Below are 22,708 nucleotides of genomic sequence, written 5' to 3' on the forward strand. Positions count from 1 at the left end.
ATTTCTCTAAGTATTTAGCATTTTGTGTGGCAGATGAATGGATGAATGAATGAAATAGATTATGAATACTAGAGGCTGTCACAGTGAGGTCAAATGCTCAATCTACTGCCAGCAAGTGTAATTAGAAGTTGATCCTTGGATGGCGACAACTCCAAAGGGCCATGGAACACTGGGGAACACACGGGGGCCAGTCAGTTCTTTGAAGAACAATCACTGCTTGCCTGGGAGATATGGCAGTGAAGTGCAGCTCGGAGAGTTCTGACTGTGCCCTGGAGTCACTCAGCTGGGGAACGGCTTCCCTATAAGATAAGAGAAGATGGACAGAAATGCTGGCCAGAAGCCATGGCACAAAGACAGCTCTGAAGTCTGTTCAGTCCCATTGCCCATTTTGTCATCGGGTTATTTGTCTTTTTGTTGTTGAGTGGCAAGTGCGCTTTATGTATTATGGATACTAGTCCTATCAAAAGTCTAAACAGCCAGATTTGCAGGAACAGAAAGAACAAGAGAACCTATAAGGAATGGAAGCAGTAAATGGGGGGAGAGGGGATAGTTGTCTGACGGATAAGGAGTTTGTTTCATAAACACGAAGAAGTTCTAGACATCTATTTACCAGTGTAAATATATGTACCATCATTGAGCAGGACAATGAAAACATGTAAACTGGCAAATTTCATGGTGTGCGTTTTGCTGTAATTTTTAAAATGAAAATAGAGTCATTGTGAGAGAAGATAAACTAGGTTATGTTTTAAAGAAACAGGAGTCAGAAGGCCAGTGCTAGAACAGTCAGTTTTTCTTCTGTGCACTAAAGTTCACCCCATTAGCAACAGTCTCCAGACTGGGCAGAGGCAGTTAGTGTGAACATAGTTCTAACGCCCGTTCAGGACAGCCCCACTAGTTAATGCTTTAAAAGGAAGTTCACTGGGGTTATTATTATTTTTTAATTGTTGCTGTTGATTTCTAGAAACTGCTTGACTGCAAACTAAGCAACCATGGGTTCCCTTGATTTTATTTTGCCCTAGTTTGGTCAGGATAATTGCATAATATCGGGAACTAATTTTTAAACCTCAATATGCTTTAATCTTAATGATTTGTTTTTAAATTACCTTAGTCTCGTTCCTCCCAAATCCCTTCACAAGCTGCTAGCTCCAGCGTGTCCTGGATTTGACAGGCATGGCCTGAGAGCTACTGGGTCTCAGTTATTCCCAGTGACAACTTCATAGAAACTCCCTCAAAGCATATCCGGTACTTAAAAGAACTTGGCCACACTGCTCATGAATGGAGGGACAGGAACAAGCAAACATAACCTCTGCTCAAGCCAGAGAAATTCTGAAGTCTTTGCAGTTCATGGTTTGAGATAACCTATTGACTTGTCCTTCAGGACTGATTGTGGGTCAGTCCTAGGGAAAAGAGCAAAGGTGAACTACAAGACAAGCAAGACAAGGGCTTCTGTCTCTGGTGAGGAGGCTGTAGTCACTTAAGCCGCGGAACATACCTGGGGGCCCAGTCGCAGAATCAGGGGGACTCTGGCTGAGCTAGCTGGCTGGCCTGGCTAGAGAGGGAGATTAAAGGCAGGAGGCGGAGCTGCGGGGCGGCGGGGGCGCGGTTGGCGGCTGCTGGAGCAGGCGGGCTAGTAGGCGGCGCCGCAGCCCTAGCCGGTCCGGCTCAGCGGTCTGCGGGTCCCGCGCTGCCCTGCTCCCTTAGTGCTCCGTTTCTGCACTGAGCGGCCGGCCGCGCGGACACCTTCTGGAGAGTTTGCCCTGGAGCTCGGGCAAGTTTCTTCCCCAGCCCGCTCTGCCGGAGTGGTACCTGCAACAGCTCCAGGGGCGGATGCCGAGGTAACTGCACTGAGGCTCAGGGGATGCGCGGTACCCTGAGTCCGGGCGCCTCTGATCACCGGGGTGGGCGCGGCTCTGGGCAGGGGAGACCTGTATGGTACCTTTGCGGCTTCATTACCCTTGGGGTTGAGAGTGGCATCTTTTGACTCAGATAATCCCCTCTTGGGGCATTACAGCCCACTTTAATCCACTTTTTTGGATGTCGAAGGGGCGGAGAGAGTGTCTGAAGACTTGGAGACCAGTGCACGCACCCAGGGGTAACTTAGTAGCTACCTGGATTGAACTCCTGGCGCCCCACCCCCACCTCCTATCCCCAAGGTGCACTGAGAACTCCAGTATTCCGGCGACACACCCGCGTGGGGACAGGTAGAGCTGGGAAACAGGACACCAGAGGGAAGAGTGTTGAGTTTCCCTGTGCCGGTCTGTCCAGTCCTCTGGCTTGTTTGGTAGAAAGATGATTGTCCCTACCCTGATGCCTCCTTTGCACTGGCCCCAAACTCCCTGCAACGCAGAGACTGCAGGCCAGGTAGGAGGGAAGATTCCGAGCATGGGCGAAATGATGGCTAAGCAGAGGGCTTGAGAGGGGCAAAGTGAGTCTCAGGTGTGAAGCAGGTGAGGGAGGAAGGATGCAGGTTTCCCATCACTCCTGTGGGGTTCCTTTCGCACCATTCCCTACCCCTCTTCTGCCTGGTTTGAACATCCTGCCCAGCAGCATGTTTCTATAGAAAGGCTAAAATGTAGTTATGTTTGATGCCTGTCAGGAGTTATTTCTAACTAAGTTCCTACGTGTGAAGTCTACAGCTGTGGCCCCTCTCCCTCAGATCCCAGTTGGTCGACCTCAATACTCCCACGGGCAAATTGTGCCTGAATTGGCCCCAGGATTTTGAAAGAAATAGGTGTATAAAGCATAGAGTGTATTTCTGTGAGCCCCAAGCCCCTCCAGCCCCCGTGTTCTGTCAAAGGGTCCAAAGCAAAACACTGTGGATGTTTAATAGGAAATTCCCCGTCTTCAAGGTCCCCTTTACTGATAATCAGGATAGTGATTAACCAGTAGCTATTTCTCTGCATCATTCTAGCTCTACGCAATTTTATTTTCATTATTCCTGCTGGCTTAAAGAACACGGACTTCTTGTAGACTCACACAAAACACAGTGTGGCCGTATTTAATATTTATCTGTCTTCCTGATCCAATGGTCCTGCCACCTGCCACTTCCCCAGCGTAATCATAACACCATATGCCTGTCTACCAAACTGAGGATAGGAAGAATATCATTGTTTTGCATGGGCAAAAGTTCCCAACTACCATATTTTATCATTGCTGTTTAATTGAACAGCTTCAGTCAAAATGAATCTGTTTGAGACGGGACAAATTTATTACGTCTACCCAAAGCTTTCAAACAAAATACCTGAACACTCACAGTTGGTTAGGAAATGAGGGAAAATTAAACTATCTATCGTCAAATGAGAAACATTTTGATTGAATGCAGTCAATAAGAAACAACACTTATCAAACACCTAGAAAAAATGAGAACTTTTTTATTTTATGTGCTTCTTAACATTTCCACTGGAATAGTACCTTCCTTCAGAAAATGAATACCTTGAATATGGAGTTGATCTTTACTAACTGAACATCATAGTGTGTGATATAGGAGCTTGGTGACAGTCCAAAAACGAGTGTTTTAAATCATCCCCAACCATCTGTTCTCTCCCACTTGCTTACAGTGCACTGTTTTATTCTCACAGGTATCTGAGCATGCTAACTCATTTCACACCTCTGCATGAGCATCCCCAAAGCTGACATTGGTGTCAAACTGACCCACCTTGCACAACCATTATCAGGCTGCTAAGTTTCTACAATAAGCCTTTGGTTCCAATCAAGGAAGAACTCAAAAGTCGTGAAGCATTTGGCCCAGGCTAGCGTATATTCCAGGAGGGTCTAATTGTTTGTACTTTCATCTTTAGCTATTACAGAGAAGCTGGACATTAATGCAGCTAGAAGATCTCTTGGTGATATTATTTCCTTCATGGTGAAAATGGGCATCAATTGATGTTCTAATGGTATGGGTGAAACATGTCTTGATCTCTAAAAGTTAATATGGCTGTACCAACTCCCTGGGGGGGAAATTATGAATTAAAAAATCAGTGTTCCAGACATTGAACTAGATAGACATGGGGAAAGAGAGATGGCTCATTGGGATGAGGAGCTTGAAGTCTCCTAGAACTTATGTGGTTGAAGGAGAGAACAACTGTCTAGCTCTCCTCCCACCTGCCCCTTGTGCACACACAATATGCACACATGCATAGCCACCGTCTCACTTCTCTGTTGCTGTGAGAAATTGCCATGGCCAAGCCAACTAATAAAAGAAAGTGTTTTATTGAGCTTTTAGCTTCAGAGCGTTAGAGTCCCTGATAGTGGAGCAAAGTGTTGGCAGTGAATATACATGAGAGCTCACATCTTGATCCAGAAGCAGGAAGTAGAGAGCATACTGGGAATAGCAACCAGTCTTTGGAAACCTCAAAACCACCCTGAGTAGCATACCTTCTCTAACAAGTTCACACATTCTAATCCTTCCCAAACAGTTTCACCAAGTAGGGACCAAGCTTTTAAACATATAAGCCTATAGGGCCATTCTTATTCAAATGACTATACCACCAAACACACACACACACACACACACACACACACACACATAAACACACATAAACACACATACACACCATAGATAGACCTAAATAATGCACAACAATTCTGCCATAAGTATTCCCATGCAAGAATAACATAGGATAGCATATAAAGAATGACTGGTTTGTGGGTATAGTAGTTTATATGTATGTCTTGGATTTAAATGAATCAACATGCATGCAATTGATAAATGGACTACCAATCTCTGTTTTGAAAGTATTATCATTCGTGGTAGATTCGAGGTTTTTTAAACCATTCCCATCCAACTCACTATTTTTCTATAACTCAAATATTAGAAAGGGTTTTTGTATGTATGTATGTATTCAAGAGTGTACAGGTACAGCTTGTGTGTAAGAGTGGGTGTGTGCATGTATGCACATACATGTGGAAGCCAGAGAAAAAATCTTGGCGGTTTCTTCTCCTGAGATTTCATCCACTGTGTTTTTTGAGGAAAGATCTCTCATTGGCTTGGAGCTCACAGTTAGGTTCCGGTGACCTACCAGTGAGCCCCACATCTGTCTGTCTCCACTTTCCTAGCTCTGTGATTACAAGGTAGCACCACTATGGACTACTTTTTTCACAGAAGCAAATTGTGTTGTAAGTCATCTCTACAGCTCCATGTTTACTTATAAGTCATAAAAATTGCCAATTCAAAGCCATGTGACGTGTAGGTGTGTACTTGTTTGTGTGTGTGTTTCCACATGCTCACACATTTCAGTAGTTGCCCCGTCCCCCCAAACCTTTGGGATTATGTATCACTCAAAATGAAGTCCTTCAGAATGGCCAGAATGTCAGATCGATTGCTTTAACTCAGATCTAAGTACAGCACCCCAATTTACTTTCTTGATTTTAGGGAAAACGTGGTGGTGATTTTGCCCAGATTGCAAATATTTGATACCCAAGGCATAATGAAAATCCAGAGCAGGCTTCTTATTGCCCATACAATCAAGGAGTGTGCTTATTTTGAAGATCTTAAGGTTTTAACTTGGAAGCAGCAGAGCACTGAACAGAGTAAATCCAAACTATAGATAATTCTGAACGTAAAGTTGCCCTTAAAATATAGTCTAATTTAAATCTTTATTTCTTACATAAGAATGTGTTACCTCTTATTTTTTGGTGTACTAAAAATGAATTATTGAGGGGAAACTGTTTTGCCATGTATAGTAGGCACTCTGAATTATTCATTTTAATGAGAGGAATAGAAGCAAAGATAATCTAAAATCATGGTTATTTAAAAAGTCGTTTGTGTTTGTCTTTAGAATACGGCATGTGTTTGGTTTGAAAAAGAGTCCCATTGTTAGTGTGGGCAAGTTGCCTTTCTAATTTTGTTTTTGTTTAGGTTAATTTTTAAATGAGCTTACATGCCTCAAATACCAAAAACCAGTTTCTAAGGAGGTGGGGCAGGTGGGCATCTTGCCCAGAACCAAGCTGGGTGACAGAAATAAGCAAATCTGGAACAAAAACTTCCCAGTGAATTATGTATAATTCACAGCAAGACAATCAAGACTGTATTGTATGCCATTTAATGGACATGTCAAGCATTGGATATATTCCTGGGAAAATGAGGTTTGTTTGTTTGTTCTCTCTCTCTCTCTCTCTCTCTCTCTCTCTCTCTCTCTCTCTCTCCCTCTCTCCCTCCCTCCTCCATACCTCTCTCCCTCCCCCCTCTCTGTGGTGTATGCATATGTGTGTGGGGATAAACACATGGAGGCCAAAGGTAACTCATTTCTTCCTTTATTGTGTTCTACCTTATTTTCTAATTTTCTGAGATAATCATTGAACCTGAAGCTCACTGATCGGCTTTGCTGTCTGGTCAGTAAGCTCCAGGGATCTGCCTGTCTTTACCTCCCAGTGCTGGAATCACAGGCATGAACAGCCACTCCTTGAGTGCTGGGGATTGGAGCTTAGGTACTCAATGTTTAGTGAGCACTTTAGCCACCGAGCCCTCTCCTTGGCTTCCTTCCAGTAAGGGTGCTTTACTCCAAATTTGGGAACTTTAGTCTGACTTCATTATGTTCTAAAATATCATAATGAGTGTTTATTGTGCTAAATAGAAACATATTAAATATATTAGTTTACGGGTCTCACAAAGTTGAATTTTCAAGTGTTTTCCTAATGCCCTTACCTGTGTATGGTGTTGAATGACATTCCCAAACCTAGTGGAGGAATTTGCAAAAGTGGTAGCAGCACGAAGCTATCTGAATAAGAGATTTGGCCGTTTGATCTCTGTACCTATGTTCCAAATCAAAACCACATTTCGTCAACGGGTCCCTTTCAAGTATCCACTGTTACTGTAGACCCGGTTAGATAAAATAACTGAAGTTCAGCAAGACTGCCAATTTAACAGATTTCTATTGTGTTTTTCAAAAGCTCTAGGGCAAAATTGCTTGTGGATGAAATAGTTGCTTGAACAGGAAGCTGAATCACACACAACAGTCGCAGTTAAATGCTTTGTTTATAGTCAGTGTTTAGTTGCATATAGACTTGTGCAGTCTCTGACCCTGTGGACTCAAAAGGATCAGAAAACTGCTGTGTCAAAGGTTAGAAATGCCAAAAATACACGATTGGAAAAACAGATAAGATCATTTTTATTGCAAGAATTCACAGCCAAATTGTAGTTTTTATAGACGTGGAGAGAATGGCAATAGAAAAGGAGATGTAGCCTTCAGAACGAAGGCTATGTCCTCAGAATAAATGTACTTACTGATAAACATGGAGGGCCACATTTCGGTTTTATAAAGAATGACTGTTTTTTTGTTTTTTGTTTTTTTTTTTTTAAAGACTAGATTAGGATAAGTATTTTAGAGGAGATGTCATGGTTGGAAATGTAAAAATTGAGACCTACAGGATCTATTTTATAATAAATTTATTATGGGAATCAATTTCTCTTAGTCAGTGCTGAAGTATTAAAATGAAAATTATACATTTTTTCCACAGAGATGAAAAGACATTAAAAAATTTATTACAGTTTAATAGTTAAGGAAGTGATGGTGGCCCACAGGGATCACAGTGAGTTGAGGAAAGTCACCCTGGTAGGGAGTGGCAGAAACCAGACACCTGCTCTGACTCACTCCAACCCAGACATTGTACAGTAAATTGCCATGTTAGAGATGCATGACTGATCTATGGTAGTTATGAAGTGAAATGATACAAAGGTGTTGGCAAATACAGAAATATGATTGGCTGTCTTCTGTCGAACACTGAGCAGTCACTGCATCAGACTCTGGTCCTTAGTCTCTATCTTCTTTTTAAAAAATAATTATTTTGTGTTACTTTTTTTCATATTTTGAAATGTAATTTGGACAAATGTAGTTAGTGAAAATATCTGTAATGGAAAGTAACCCCAAGACAACAATGATTTTGTAATGGAAAGTAACCCCAAGACAACAGTGTGTGTCTCCCTGTGCTGCTCAGAGATAGCTTCACTAGAGCACAGAAGGGACGCAGAGCTGGTGTGCATGCCTGTGCGCTGTAAAAGATACCCACAAAATACATTCGAATTTAAGACAAATAAAGATATTAGAAGAAACGGAGTGTGAGAAGTCCAGGAAAATGAAACAATGAGGGTGGACAGAGGGTAGATTAATCACGGAGTACGGAGAAGGAAAAAGGAAATAGTTGTTACTGTCAAATCGGGAATAATTGCCAAGTCAAATACAGACAGTTGGAGCAGAAGAAATATGGACTCGTGTTTTGCAAATAAGAGAGTGAACACTCTTAACCCATAGCGTCCAAGCTTCTGACAGCTCCATGGAGAATGTTCACTTCGTTCCTTAGTGACATAAACTCTACTTCTGTGACCTCTGCCATTTACTATGGTATTGGTAACATCATGTTGAAGTGAAAACTATTGGTTTAGTGCTGCTATTTCTATTATTGTTATACAATTTTTGCTCCAAAACCAGGAGGCAGAGTACACAAAGTGACTACATCTCCTAGCAACCTTCCTGTAAATTTCTAGACTTTGGTTGAAATTCTTAACAAATTTTTAGTTATAACTGGCACTGTTCAACGTTTTGATATTCAGAAGTTCATTTCAGAGACACATATTATTGTATGGAATATTTGGGAGATTTTAGTTTGTGGTACCCTCTGATTTCCTACTGAAAGGCAGCAGCCGCTGCCCCTGACTCAAACTGTGACTGCTCTGAGGGTACACTCCCCTTCTAAGATATTCCCAAGGGGTGACACTGGCCCTAATGAGAGCCATATAGCTATGGAAACAGGATCTTTATGTACGATGCGATTCTGTTCCATGCTGCTATTGTCTGTTCACACATCTTTTTAGTGGGATCATCTCACTTGCCCACAGGTGTCCTGTCCTCAGTGTATCAGAGCCATGTGCTTCATTGCCCTCTAACTGGAGCATGTCTCCTGCCTTTACTTCTGATGTCACTTCTTCTCTGGTACTTGTTTCTTGTAGAAAACTGTTTACTTGTAGATAATTATGAGTGGTGAATGTTAGTGTATAAATAGACTAATAGCTTCATTCTCTCAATCTATAACTTTGTTTAAATACATTTCTGTAGAGAACATTTAAGGCTTTCATATGTATATGTGTATACATATCTATACATGTATATATGAATATAAAATATGTAAATTTATACATATGTATTTTGTGTATATGTGTTTATATTATATTTGTACATGTGTATATATAACTTTAGACAGTAGAAACAGAAAGTGAAATTTTATTAAAGTTGTATTTTTAATGTTCTTGAAACATGCTTATGCAAACAAGAAATTGCACTAGTCCAATATTAGAAGTCACACATAATATATTATGCTTCGAAGCATGCTTATAGCAGAGGCCAAAATCTATTGCCAACCAAAATAAACTATTGAATTAGAATTTTGTTACACTGCTTGAAGTGAATGCACTCATATTAGAATATAGGAGTCAGGAGATTATAGAGTTTCAATCTGCCTTAGAGATGTTTAAACCTTGCCATGTTTACACCCCAAAAGCATACCAACTTATCTTCTCTTCACAAAATATACAAAGAGGTGAGAGAGTTTTGAATAATCTCTCTCTCTCTCTCTCTCTCTCTCTCTCTCTCTCTCTCTCTCTCTCTGTGTGTGTGTGTGTGTGTGTGTGTAGAGGTATATATATGGTATAAAGTTATGTAAGATGCAAGAAGAGAATAAAATTCAAATGTTCTTACTTTAAATAGTCTTTCTCTATGGTCATGTATGAATCTTATACTTGTGAGAATGAAGAGTTAATATAAACTGTCATTTCAGTATTAGAGATAGGCAAGCAACTTTGACTAAATGACTGCATTGTGAGACATTTGTTTCCATAGATACTTCCCACTTTGATGTGTCTTTCAGAACATCATATATCTTACTGCCTTTAGAAGAGAAGCACTTGATGGAGGTTGTGCTATGTCTGTGTGGATTTGAGTATTCAATTGTTTTTACTGAGTCCTGGATTCTCTACACTGGATACTATAGGTCACCTATCTGAGAGGTAGCTCTTCCTACAAAAGAGATGCATCCATGGTAGTGAACACAATGATTGTTTTCCTGTGTATAGTTTATTGACACTAGGAGATTCTTGGTCAATTGAATGGCTCACATCCAATGTCAGATTGACCCCTGAATTTCCTCATCTACTTTTGTCACGGTTTCTAAAGTGAGTCCAGCAGTGCCGTGGGAGTTGACAAAAGATGAAGTTGGCTGTGGGATTGTGGGATGTTAAGTAGAAGAGGTGCTATTGTCATCCTGTGAAGTACTATAGAGGCAGTGAAATTTTATTGGGATATCTGTCGTTTCTTGTTCTGTTTTTTATTTGTGGGAGGAATAAAGTCAAAGATTATGAAGTAAGCCGTTCTTCCTCTCCTCTCCTGTTAGCTTTGTTATTCGAGAGAAAACCTTTGTCAGAATGAACAGACACAAGGCACCCCATTTTGCCACCTACATAACCCTCTTTAATCTAGAAATGAGGTGTTACTCTTAGTTGAACTCTACAGAACATGATTAGGATGAGGAAAGCACCTCTCCCGTGTGGTGAGGACATTTCAGAATCTCCTGCTGTTGTTAGTGCCAACAGGAAAACACACAAGAGAGACAGCACTGTTCATCCAAGAGTATGCTACTTACCTTTTCCATGGTTTTACAACCAGGAAGTTCCTAATTCCACATAGCTCAGCAGTCATTTCTGTCATGTTTTCTTTCCTCATTTATACCTTGAAGGAATTAAAGCAGTATAAGCTTGTTTTAAGTAAACAACCTCTGTGAAGTCTTAGAGAGAATGATCCTAGCTCTGTACCATAAAAGTGAAGTTCAAAACAAAATAAAGTTAATGAGTTTTAGAAACATATTTCTAAATAAAGTTGGGTTTTCCCACAGGATTCTTCGAATGGATTCTCAAACCGTAGGCAATTTATTTCTTTCTCAAAGATCAATTTCTCAAACATTAAAAATAAAACTTAGGATCTGGAGAGATGCCTCAGAAACTGAAATCATGTGGTACTCTTCCAAAGGATCTGGGGTCGATTCCCAGCACCCATGTGGCAGCAGACACACAGTTGATGCGAAGACTTACATGTGGGCAAAACGCTCATAAAAATTAAATTTAAAAACAAGAAAGCTTACTTACTAGTGACACTGTTGGACACGTGCTGCTCCCATACTCTCTCGTTTTACCTTGTGCTTTACTTATTAGCCATACTGTTGGCAGTGCACTGCTTCTATTTTTTCCCACATTATCTTCTGCCCTTTGCACTTTATTTTCAGCTAGGACCTGCAGTCATCAGGGAGAACGGGTCTGTTGCTTCTGTAAGGCTGCCATCAGCCGAGTGAATGGCTGCAGTTTGTCCAGCTCTTTGTATCTGGAGCCCAAAGAGCTGGAAATGCCCAGCTATTAAGCAGTTAAAGCTTAATGAACCTGAATTACACAACACCTTATTGGTCGAGCCTATGTATACATCACTAGATGGAAAGTATGGCAGAGTTGCTTTCTTTTTCAGATATTGATGATTAGATAATTACAGCAGGATCCAGGGAATGAGCTTGCCTACCACTTAGCTCCCAGGTACCAAAGATCATCTACTTAGAACCTCAGAAATTTGACTCTTTTGAGGGTTTCCCCTCAAAATACAGATATCAAGTATTGTTCAACAAGAATTTTATGAATTATCAGTGTACATTTAATATAGAATGCTTTGAAACCCATAAACATAGCTCAGAAAGCCCCAATCAGTTTCACAAATCAAGCTTGGAACATCTATTCTTCTGTGCTTCACACAAACCTCCAATGTTGCGATTGTTGAGTACAGCAATATTGGTACTGTACTCAACAATCTCCCTCTGTCAGCCACCATCAAGCCTTTCATCATGTCTTTAGACCTTCTCCCACAGTACATTTCTAACACTGTTGCCTCTGTCACCACTGGAGTCTGTCACCCTTCTCATAGATCGGAACAGATGTGCCAAGGTTTCGGGAGTGATCTGGTATTGCCCCACCTCCAATACAGGAACAGACAAGCCTCTCCCCAACACAAAGATAGTTATCACTCCTCTGACTGCATACATCACGTACATAGATTGACATTAGTTTGTTCAAGGCAAAGACCAAAACTAAGTATCTGATTCCTTGAAGCGCAGAGAGGTTAGCCATCTGCAGTCTCATCCCTTCACCCTCTTTCCTCTGCCCAATCTGTCTGGATGGCTTCCACTTGTTCCAACACACCAGACTCTCATCCCCACACAACCTGAATACCATGCACAGATAGAGCCTCCTTAACTCTTAGTCAATGTCATCAATATAGCAACATATATTGCAGTTCCTCAAGTGATCCAAATCCCTCATCATATACATTTTCACACAAACACACAAACCCATACATTTGCATGCATAAATATTCAATAGCTATGTATCCATAGCCTCCAGTGTCCCCTTCATTAGTGTAACATATTATCCACTAAAGTAAGGACTCATCTAGATTGATGATTGTTGTGTTCCAAGAAAAGCAATATGCAAGAGTGCATACTTACACCAGGATTGGCTGATGTAAATACTTGCTGAATGAATGCTGGCTAAGCCTTCATTTATCCCTGTAAGTAGCCATTCTTGCATATAAATTCCATGTCTTCACCATCCAGTGTTCTATTATGAAGAGACATCATGACCATTTAATTGAGGTTTGCTTTCAGTTTCAGAGGCTTAGGCCATAATATTCATGGACAGGTGAATGTGGTAGCTGATACACAGGCAGATGTGGTAGCTGAGACTTCTACATCTGGATCTGAAGGCAGCAGGAAGGCAGGAGGGACTAAGCTTGTCTTTAGAAAACTCAAAAGCCCTCCCCTAGGGAAATACTTTCTCCAACAAGGCCACACCCACTCCCACCAGGCCACTCTTTACAACCCTCTCAGGTAGTGCCACTCCCTGATGCATTCACCTATATGAACCTATGGGGGTCATTCTTAGTCAAAGCACCACACTGCACATCAACGCACACCTATCCCACCTTCATCATCTAGTGTAAATAAATAAATGGACAGATGCTTGTGAACTCATTTCCTTTATAGCCTTCCCAAGTAGCATACTCTTTTCTTCTCTCTCTTCATTTTCTGTGTTTTAGGAGTCACTTGAGGAAGAAATTGCTCAAAACTGATGCAAGCACATCAAAGGCACATGAGAGCCAGCATAACGGGCTCTCACTGGGTAAATCTGGGATCTGCGGAGCATGAAAAGTAATAATACGTATAAAGAATTGGGGTATATTACATAAGGAAGAAAATGCTCCCTGAGCCCATAGTGTGTACATGTGTAGATGGAGAATGGTAGGGGCAACAGTCACCACTTCAGTGAGTCACACAACAGATCACTTAACAATTCAAGCAACCTTTGTAACCACTATTATAACAATATTAACAATCATTCCACTGCTCAGTAAGTGGTTCCCAGGGACAGAATATTCCCATTATCTTGGTCGGCAGGCGCCACAGCCTGCCTGTTTACAAAGGAGAAAAACCCTCACACCTGAATCAGCTTAACCATGTGATCAGACTCAGCACCCTAGTGGAAGAACAGACTCACTTCTTCAAAGTCCTGTCAAAACACAAAATTACCCAGGATCCAATTACCCCAAATACTGAGACAAACTCCAATTGATAGGTATTTGTCAGTGCAACCCAGATATTTTTCTAAAATGTGTCATTAAAAAAAACCTACAAAACAAAAGCAAAACAAACAAAAACCAAACAAAACAGATAGTACAGAATTAAAGGAGACCTGGTGACTAATATGGATCCTCCTTGATTAGATTCTGGATTTAGAGCAAAGTTTTAATGGAGAATAACAGAACAGGTGAGCGGTATGAACTTCAACAGTATTGCACCTATGTTAGATTTGTTGAGTGACAGCCCTAATGTGATTTATGGGAGAATAGCTTCTTTGGAACATTCCGAATACTTGGGGCTAAGTCACTGGGTCTCTTCTACTTGCTTTAAAATGACAAGAAATTGTTGTGGAACAATGTGAGAAAAAATTGAATATGGCAAAATATTAGTTCTGGCTGAATGCTGTAGCAGGTCTTGGCTACTTTGTGGGTTCCTCCTTCTTCCACCCTTCTCCACCCTTTGAACCCTGTAACACTAGATGAATAGACAAAAGAATAGATGGGAGAGAAGAAAGAGAATAAAGTCAGAGTTGTAAAGGAAGCACCATTATCATTACATTACTTCCTGCTAATTAGGGGGTCGAGTTCCTAGGGGCAAGTTTGATCTTCAACATCAAGGTATCTAATTTCTTCTTATTTTTTCTTCTTTGGGCATAATTACTAAACAAACTGCAACCAACAACAAGCAACAACTAACCAACAACCTTCTTGAATGGTCAACAACCATTGACCCCCCACCTATTGGACTCTAACATTTATAAACCCTTTGAAAAGCTTCCAGAATTCCAAATATTACATAAATGCAACTATCTGCAGCTGGCAAAACTAGACCTCTCCTAGAGCACAGGCATAGTCATAGCCATAGTCAGCTCTTGTAAAGCAGCTGCATATTCCCACACCTGGAATTAAAACAAAATCCTGTTCTTAAATACTATTTCTGTGTTTTTAAAAGAAACCAGTATTCCACAATTGTCACTAGAGAATGTAAATAAAAATTGCACTCCATTCATCATATTATGGCTAAGTTTATGTTTTAGATATAAAAACTGGGAGAAATACTCTATTGTTCTCAGCCAACTATGCAAACAATATTATTTTTACATACTGTGGGCTATTGTGAACACAAGTAGTTTAGCTAATTAGTAGCATTTCTGAATATATCCATTATCTACATTCAAAAATCTCATGAAAATTCCATAACTGATAACATATATAGCAAAACTTCTCCTAGTTGGAAGCTAGTGAGGCGATATCTCTAAAATAAAAAATTTTAAGAGTAACAAGAAAAAGAGAGTCCCCCAAAAGAATACATTTACGCAATGTTTTAATCAATGTAGGAGATCACACGTGGTGACAATATCAAAAGGTAATATATAAAATAATAGTGCCCAATATTCTAGTCATACTTGGGAACATTTTAGCATAGGACATGCTGGATGGAAATGAAGCTTCGCTGGGGACATGTTTTTGTTTTGTTGTTGTTCTTCCATATCCTTCCAGTCCATGGCTGCTGTGATAGTTTGTACACGCTTGGCCCAGGAAGTGGCACTATTTGGATATGTGACTTTGTTAAAGTAGGTGTGTCACTGTGGGCGCAGGCTTTGATACCCTAGTCTTAGCTACCTGGAAGCGAGTATTCTGCTAGCAGCTTTCAGATAAAGATGTAGAACCCTCAGCTCCTCCTGCACCAGGCCTGCCTGGATGCTGCCATGTTCCTGCCTTGATGATACTGGACTGAACCTCTGAACCTGTAAGCCATCCCCAATTAAATGTTGTCCCTTCTAAGAGTTGCCTTGGTCATGGTGTCTGGTCACAGCAGTAAAACCCTAACTAAGACAGTTATCCCTAACTAAGACAGTTATCTACACAGTAAAGTATTGCATCTGGACTAACCATTAGTAAAGTGTATGCAACTAAGTAAAATACCTGTGAAGACCACTTAAGCTTAGCCAGTACTCAGTGGGACTAAAAAGCCAGTGCGATTCCCACCGTACATTGTTAAAAGAGCTGTCAAGGATGTTAGTGTTTAGGTGTCAGGACAGTTACTTAAACCTAAAACATCAGTTTATCAGAGCACTCTGAAGCTGGAGAGATGGGTCAGTGCTGAAAGCTGCATGCTTCTTAGCTTAGCCAGACGACCTGAGTTCAATCCTCTGCACCCATAAATTGGAAAAGTCAAACTGATTCTCAAAGGGTATCTTCTGACCTGTGTACACTTGTGGCACATGTTCCCTTACACATACACATGAACACCACACATGAAATAAATACAAATGTAATAATTATTTTTAAAACTTCTCAACTTACTCAAAAGAATTAATGAAAATCAATTTAACATCAAACTAAGTAAAAAAATATGAAATTTGAAATGAATTTACTTTTAATTGGATTGAAAATGTTGATTTTAACTGGGCATTGGTGGTGCATGCCTTTAATCCCAGCACTTGAGAGGCAGAGGCAGGCGGATTTCTAAGTTTGAGGCCAGCCTGGACTACAGAGTGAGTTCCAGGATAGCCAGGGCTACACAGAGAAACCCTTTCTCAAAAAGAAAGAAAGAAAGAAAGAAAGAAAGAAAGAAAGAAAGAAAGAAAGAAAGAAAGAAAGAAAGAGAAAGAAAGAGAGAGAAAGAGAGAGAGAGAAAGAAAGAAAGAAAGAAAGAAAGAAAGAAAGAAAGAAAGAAAGAAAAAGAGTGTTAATTTTAAAATAACTATGTAAACATTTTCCTCTTGCTGTTAAAGTTTATAATATAGTCCTAGTCTGGACTCTCTATGAATACTACCTAGTATTAACGTAACATTTAGGACTCCTAAAGACAGGGTATTGATGCTACCAAAGCAGATGGAGTGCTCCTTTGTAAATGAGAACATTTGTTACCCTACATATGTCATAGAACAAAACTTACGTTTTATTATAGAATATAATAAACCAACTATAAGAATAGCAATAGGTATTTTGTATAATATTTCATAGCATAGATCATGAATTATTTAATACTGGCAAAGAGAGCTTCTGAAAAACATGTGAGAATTGGTCCCCTGCTTTAAAATCCACATTATTTTAAGTTTCATTTCAGTAAGATTTCATACTAAAAAGTTATAGCTGCTTTTCAGGCCATATGAACTCAAATATTAGCCACCACTCTAGAGTTGATATTGTTCTGAGAAGGGAGAAAGAGCACATTGTTATAAGGTGGCTGTCTGTTTTCATGGAGTCTTGATCTTCCAACAAAGGTAATGGGAGCTTTGTTCTCATGCTTCTTATCCCTGTCCTTCCATTCGTATTTATAACTGAAGTAAATTAAATGATACCCATAATGCTACTGAGAGAATTCTAAGACTTAAGAGAACTGGGTGAAATTGAATTTAGTGGTCTTATTAAACTGTTAATATTTTATTTCATTTTTCTGAAGTTTCAAGACCATGAATAAGTTAAAAGTTGTTTGAATTTATAGCTATAGAAAGGCAGACTTCCATATAGAATTTGCTATTAAAAGAAAACAGCTCTGCAAACAATTTGTGTAGGTAATTATTAGCTAGAAGCTATTTGTACTCTAAGTTATTGCATATACACATATGATAATAAGACTTTGCACAAATGGAAACTTTTGATAATAAATCCATGTAAATGATCGTGCCTGGGGAAATAATTCTAGATGTTATAAGTGTATTTGAATTGCCTGCAACCAGAATGCAGACATCTAGAGCAAGTATGTGACCATTTTTCATTCGTGATATTTAATAGGTCATTGTACCTAAAGTCTCAGAAAGGAAGAATAAAACAAGCAGTGGAGACCATGCTTGTGCTGTTTGTGCACGTACGAACATGTTGCAGCCACAGGAGAACTGACAGAGCCACTGTGACACTCTCACCAACAGTATCCTAAGCCACACTCAACATCACAGTTATCAAGGAAATGTAATTGCCTGATCTTGACCTTGGCACTACCCTATCCATTGCATATAGAAATTACTGAATTATCTGAGACTGACTTTGTGGTATCTGTAACCCACTTAGAAAAAGCATTCACAGGAAGCTGAATCCAGAACCTCTGCACCCTCCTTACGGACCACAAGCCTTCGTGGCACTTCATGGGCTGTGCACTTCTCCCGTGTCAGGTCAGCTGCATTATATATTAAATACATGGAAACAGGATGGAGCATCCACCCCTTACCTCATTTTAGATTTTGATTCTATTTGTGTTATTATGTCAATCTTGAATTTTTAATTACATAAAACCAGTGCTCATGTGTTAGTGTTTCAGTACTGTTTTCCATGCTGAATTATTTGGGTTGGTGTTGTGAGTGGCTAGATTTCATGATCCGGGAGATCTTTCCTAAGCAGCACACCACGCATTCTACTTTCTCAATGTTTTTGCTGTACCTTTTTTCTTTTATCTCTGCCCCTTGCCCCACATTGCTTGGTTCCTCTGTCTCTAGTCTGCATGCCATTGTCTGGTTACCTTTCACTCTTAAACCAGTGACAGGAAACAATAGAGTGGGGTCTTGGCCTGCCTGCTGCTCCAGGGTAGGTCTTGTTTAGATCACTCTCTTCAAGCTTATGCCACTTGCTCCTGAGTTAGAACCTTCAGAAACTTGTAACTGTGTTGTGATGTAGAGCTCACGTTCTTACTTACTCCACCCTAGAGCACCCTCACCAGGAAAACCATCCTAATATCCAATGTAAAAGGTTACTATGGATACTTTCTTCACCCACACAGCTCCCATTATACCATGTTTCAATAGGAAAACATACTTTCTTACAGCCTACTTAGGTCTAAGCACTCATTGATCCAATCTCACGGGAGAGACCTACAGTATGGTCTACAGTGTGAATATTACAAAATTTCATGTCCCAAGGCAGATGTTTGTCTGGTAGGTACCCCAACCCCACCCCTGGCCCTCTGCTGCATTAATAAACTTTTGTGTTTGATGCATGGTGCAAAGGTGAATTCTGTCACTGCCCTACCCTATCACAGCCACAGTCCCCAGAGATCTCAATTCATGTTCAACCCAAGGCTCAATAATGCTTTTGTTAATTATTGTCCTTGTCTAGTTCTCTCCAGATTTTAGAGAACTTGGCAGGCATGTTTTATGGTCTGTGGTTTATGTGGTGACGCTTTTCTTACTTAACTGAAACTCTAGTTTTCTTTTTACTCTTTCATGCCCCACAGTTCTATCACGTGCCACAGAAGAATACAACATCTTTGCTTCACCATTAACTCCTGTCTCAGATGTCTAGTCACTATTTTTGACATCAAATATTTTATTTAATGCACAAATAAAATGATATATAGGCAATTAAAATAATAACAAGAAATGAATATATATGTATGTATTGTCAAACTAGTCCTGTTTTTGTCACAGGACCCTAATACCTGTTAGCAACCTGGTATCTGATTAATATAAATACAATAAAGATCCATTCACACTCTGCTCACTGATAATCAGTGGAGAGCTTATGCTTCATAAAGTAACTCAGGGATCCAGCTTGCCCCAGTTTCCCAGTGCTCCTACTTTTTTGGATCTCGACTGTTTCCACTTCAGGTAACAGAGACTGTAGAGAATTATGTAGAACGTTTTAGGTATCAGGTCTGTTCCAAGTCCACCTCACCGTAATGGGAACCAACAAAAACAGGCTGGCAGTGAGTTCAGGGATCAGAGCAAAGAGAAGCCAGAGAACACAAGGTGTGCTCCCTCCACACGTTCTGTGTGCTCTGCTCATTTGCTCATTCAAAGAACTGGCCAACTTCAGGAATTGCATCTTAATGGTCTCCTTTTTTCTCATGTCTATACACCTCGAGTACAATCCTTCAGTAATGTTCTGACTTTGATCCTTATACAAACACATATATATTGTACAAAAATGGAACTTAGTTTTGTCATTTTAAGAGAATACAAGTTTATACATATATGAAAAAATATACCATTTGTTTTCATGGCATAAACTTTTTGACACTAATACTCACTATTCTCTTAATAATAGTGACTGGATATTCTCTGGGTCAGCGAGAGAAATTCATTCAAAACTGTGCCAATTCACTGACAGATTCATCCATATTTTCTTGTAACACATCTTTACTTTATATTTGTAAAACTGTGCAATAGTAGCAAACAGATATAAGACATAATATGTTTCTAGTGGATTTTACTCTTCAGTAAAGTATACACTTTTTCTTTATGTTGCATTTAGTATTAAGACTTATTTTGTCTGACTTTTGATAGTTACTGCAGTTTTCAATTGATTTATATTTACATAGTTAATATTGGTATACTCTCTATTTGCTTTCTTGCGATTCTATCTTCATGTTCTACATCTTAAAAGAAAACCTGGATAGCCATAAAAATATAGAGGAATAGTTGTTATATTTTAATGTCTTGCAGCTATGTTTAATCTAAGATTTTACTTTCTCATTCTTTGTGTATGTGTATAGGTGAACATGCATGTTCAGATTGTGCATGTTCCTATGTGGACAGGTATGGGTGCAAGTTGGTATACATGTGTGTAAAGGTCAGAGTTAAATCTTGAATATCATTTGTCACATGCTATCCACCATGGTTTTTTTTTGAGACATCTCTTGCTGGTTTAGAATTCCTCAAGTAGGCTAAGCTGGCTAGTGAACTCTTGAGATCCCTCTGTCATGACCTTCCCTGATTTGGGATTACAAAAGAACACCATTATCAGACATGGTGGCTTACACCTTTAACCCCAGCACTTGGGAGGCAGAGGCAGGCAGATGGCTATGGGTTCAAAGACAGCTTAATCTATATAGTGAGTTGCAGGAAAACAGGGTTATGTAGGGAGACCCTGACTCAACAAAACAAAACAAGGGCATACCACCAGGCTGATATATACATGCATACTTACACATAGTTATATATCATGCGATGTGGGGTGTGGTGTGTGTGCATGTGCGTGTGTTCGTGCGCGTGCGCGTGTGTGTGTGTGGTGTGTTCTCAGACATTGAACACAGGTCCTCATGTTTGAAGTCACTTTATCAGCTGAGCTAGAGCTCTAGCCTCTAGACTATGGCTTTGTTCCCCTCAATCAGTTTTTATTTTAATCAGTAAGAATATTAATTCATCTATGTATTTACTATTTTCTTTGCTTAGCATTAGTTCTTTATTCAACTTTTTCATTTTAAATTTTAAACCATAGATCTTCTGGGCTTAAGATATGGAGACCAGTTATTATGGTTTTGTATTTTGTAGCTACGATTAATATAATTTTTTTTAATTTTTCTTTTTTTCCTGAAGTTAGAAATACCTTGTTTTGACACTTTCTTAAGATCCTAAGTTTTTATCATCGATTCAAGATAGCTCTTTATCACTGGCTAAATATTTTATTTATGTGATCAGGAAAAGTAGCACATGGCCAGTTTTATTCTAAGCAGCCTCTTATTTTTTTTTTCAGTTTGAAAGGCATATCATTTTGCCTGATAATAACAGTCACCCTTTCATTAGATTGCCCTTGTTTCATTCTCTTGCTCTGATAAAACACCCTGAACAAAGCAACTTAGAGGAGAAAGAGTTTAGTTTAGTTCACAGTCCCATGTTTCAGTCCATCATGTGGGAGAAGTCAAGGCAGGAACTTAAAACAGCTGGTCATATCACACCCACAGTTAAGAGCAGAGAAAAGTGAATGCTTGCATGCTTACTACTCGGATTCCCTTCTGAACGCCTACAGTCCAGGACCCAGCGAGTGGGTGAGGTCTTCCTGCCTCAATTCAACTACGAAATTAAAAAAAAAAAAATCCATCATAGGCAGGCTCATAGGCCAATTTAATCTAGACAATCCCTCACTGAAACTGCCTTGTCTGGAAATTCTAAGATCGGTCAAGTTGACAATTAAAGCTAACCATCATACTGTCCCCAACTGCTTCTGATCTCTCCCACTGCCCCACCCCCAGATCGGTTCTTTTCTGTATCCTATCTTTTCTGCTTGCCCTTTTGCATTATGAGGTCCTACTGAAGATTATAGAAAGGCCAATTTTTGAAAACTTGTCTGAAAATAATTATTTTGCATATACTCTTGATCAAGAGTTTGGTAAAGTGTGCTAACATTTAACATCTCTTGATTTAACGCATCTTGATGTACATTTATCCCTGAAAATTCTGAATGTATTTCCGCTCTACTGCCTTTGTCTAGATTCCAACACTGCAGTTAACAAATCTCACTGCTGCCATTCTGATCGTCCTCCTTCCCCAAATGACATTTCCTCAGCCCCACTGTTCCAAATTAGCAAGGTAATGCTCCCTTGATATCCTCATCATTATCAGCTGTGTGAGAACTGAGAGTGACCTCTGCAGACTGGGTGGTCATCATTTCTCTGCAGTTCCATTGCATAATATAACTAATAACCTCCCCTTCTCACCTCTCAGCCCCCTCACTGGACTTCCTAGTACTCAGATGTCGACTCTGTTAGAGGTATTTTCTCGATCTCTATCCACTTGATATTTACATCTGTTTGTTTGTCTCTTTACTCTATTTGCTGAGAAATCCTTTATCTCCTAACCTTTCTGATGACTTTTCTTTATCACGTGCTTTCATTTTCATTTATAGGAGCTTCTTTTTTCCTTCCTGTTAAATACAGAGTCCCAAGAAGCCAGATGCACAGTTTCTTGGTGTTGTAGCAGACAGCATCTCGCATCTTCTCATTATCTCTGAAAGCACATAGGCTTATACTTTACAGCCTTTTAAATTACGTTTCACTCTTTTGCCAGCAATCCACATTCTAAAATGTAGATCATCTCTTTTATACTTATAATTTCTTGCTTTATTTTGGAGACATTTGAGGAGGGAGTGGAAAGAAAAACAAGAGTTTAGTCTGTCCTTATTTAACTGCAAATTCTCTCCATTAGCTTCTTAACTAAATTATCCTAAATAATATATTAATAATATTGAAAACTTTGTTTATGAACCTTATAGTGTTCTTGGCATTTCTCATTCTACTCTACTCATTTTATATGGTTTTGATTAAATCCTTTTATTTGGGTTTGTTTCTATCATTAAAAGCTTCTGTGCATGTTTCAGTAACTATGTTAGGAAATGTCTTTGAA

General features: G+C 39.7%; 1 protein-coding gene across 3 annotated transcripts in view; it reads left to right on the forward strand.

Moving 5' to 3' along the window:
- Nucleotides 1–1,500: 1,500 nt before the first annotated feature.
- Chst9 (carbohydrate sulfotransferase 9) overlaps nucleotides 1,501–22,708 on the forward strand; it is a 266,781-nt gene continuing 245,573 nt past the window's right edge. For all 3 annotated transcript variants that reach the window (XM_076912955.1, XM_076912956.1, XM_034517842.2), the window contains exon 1: nucleotides 1,501–1,835. The gene's annotated coding sequence lies outside the window, so the exon portion shown is untranslated. The remainder of the gene's footprint in view (nucleotides 1,836–22,708) is intronic.

Source organism: Arvicanthis niloticus, chromosome 14 (genome assembly GCF_011762505.2).
Source record: "Arvicanthis niloticus isolate mArvNil1 chromosome 14, mArvNil1.pat.X, whole genome shotgun sequence".
NCBI lineage: Eukaryota > Metazoa > Chordata > Mammalia > Rodentia > Muridae > Arvicanthis > Arvicanthis niloticus.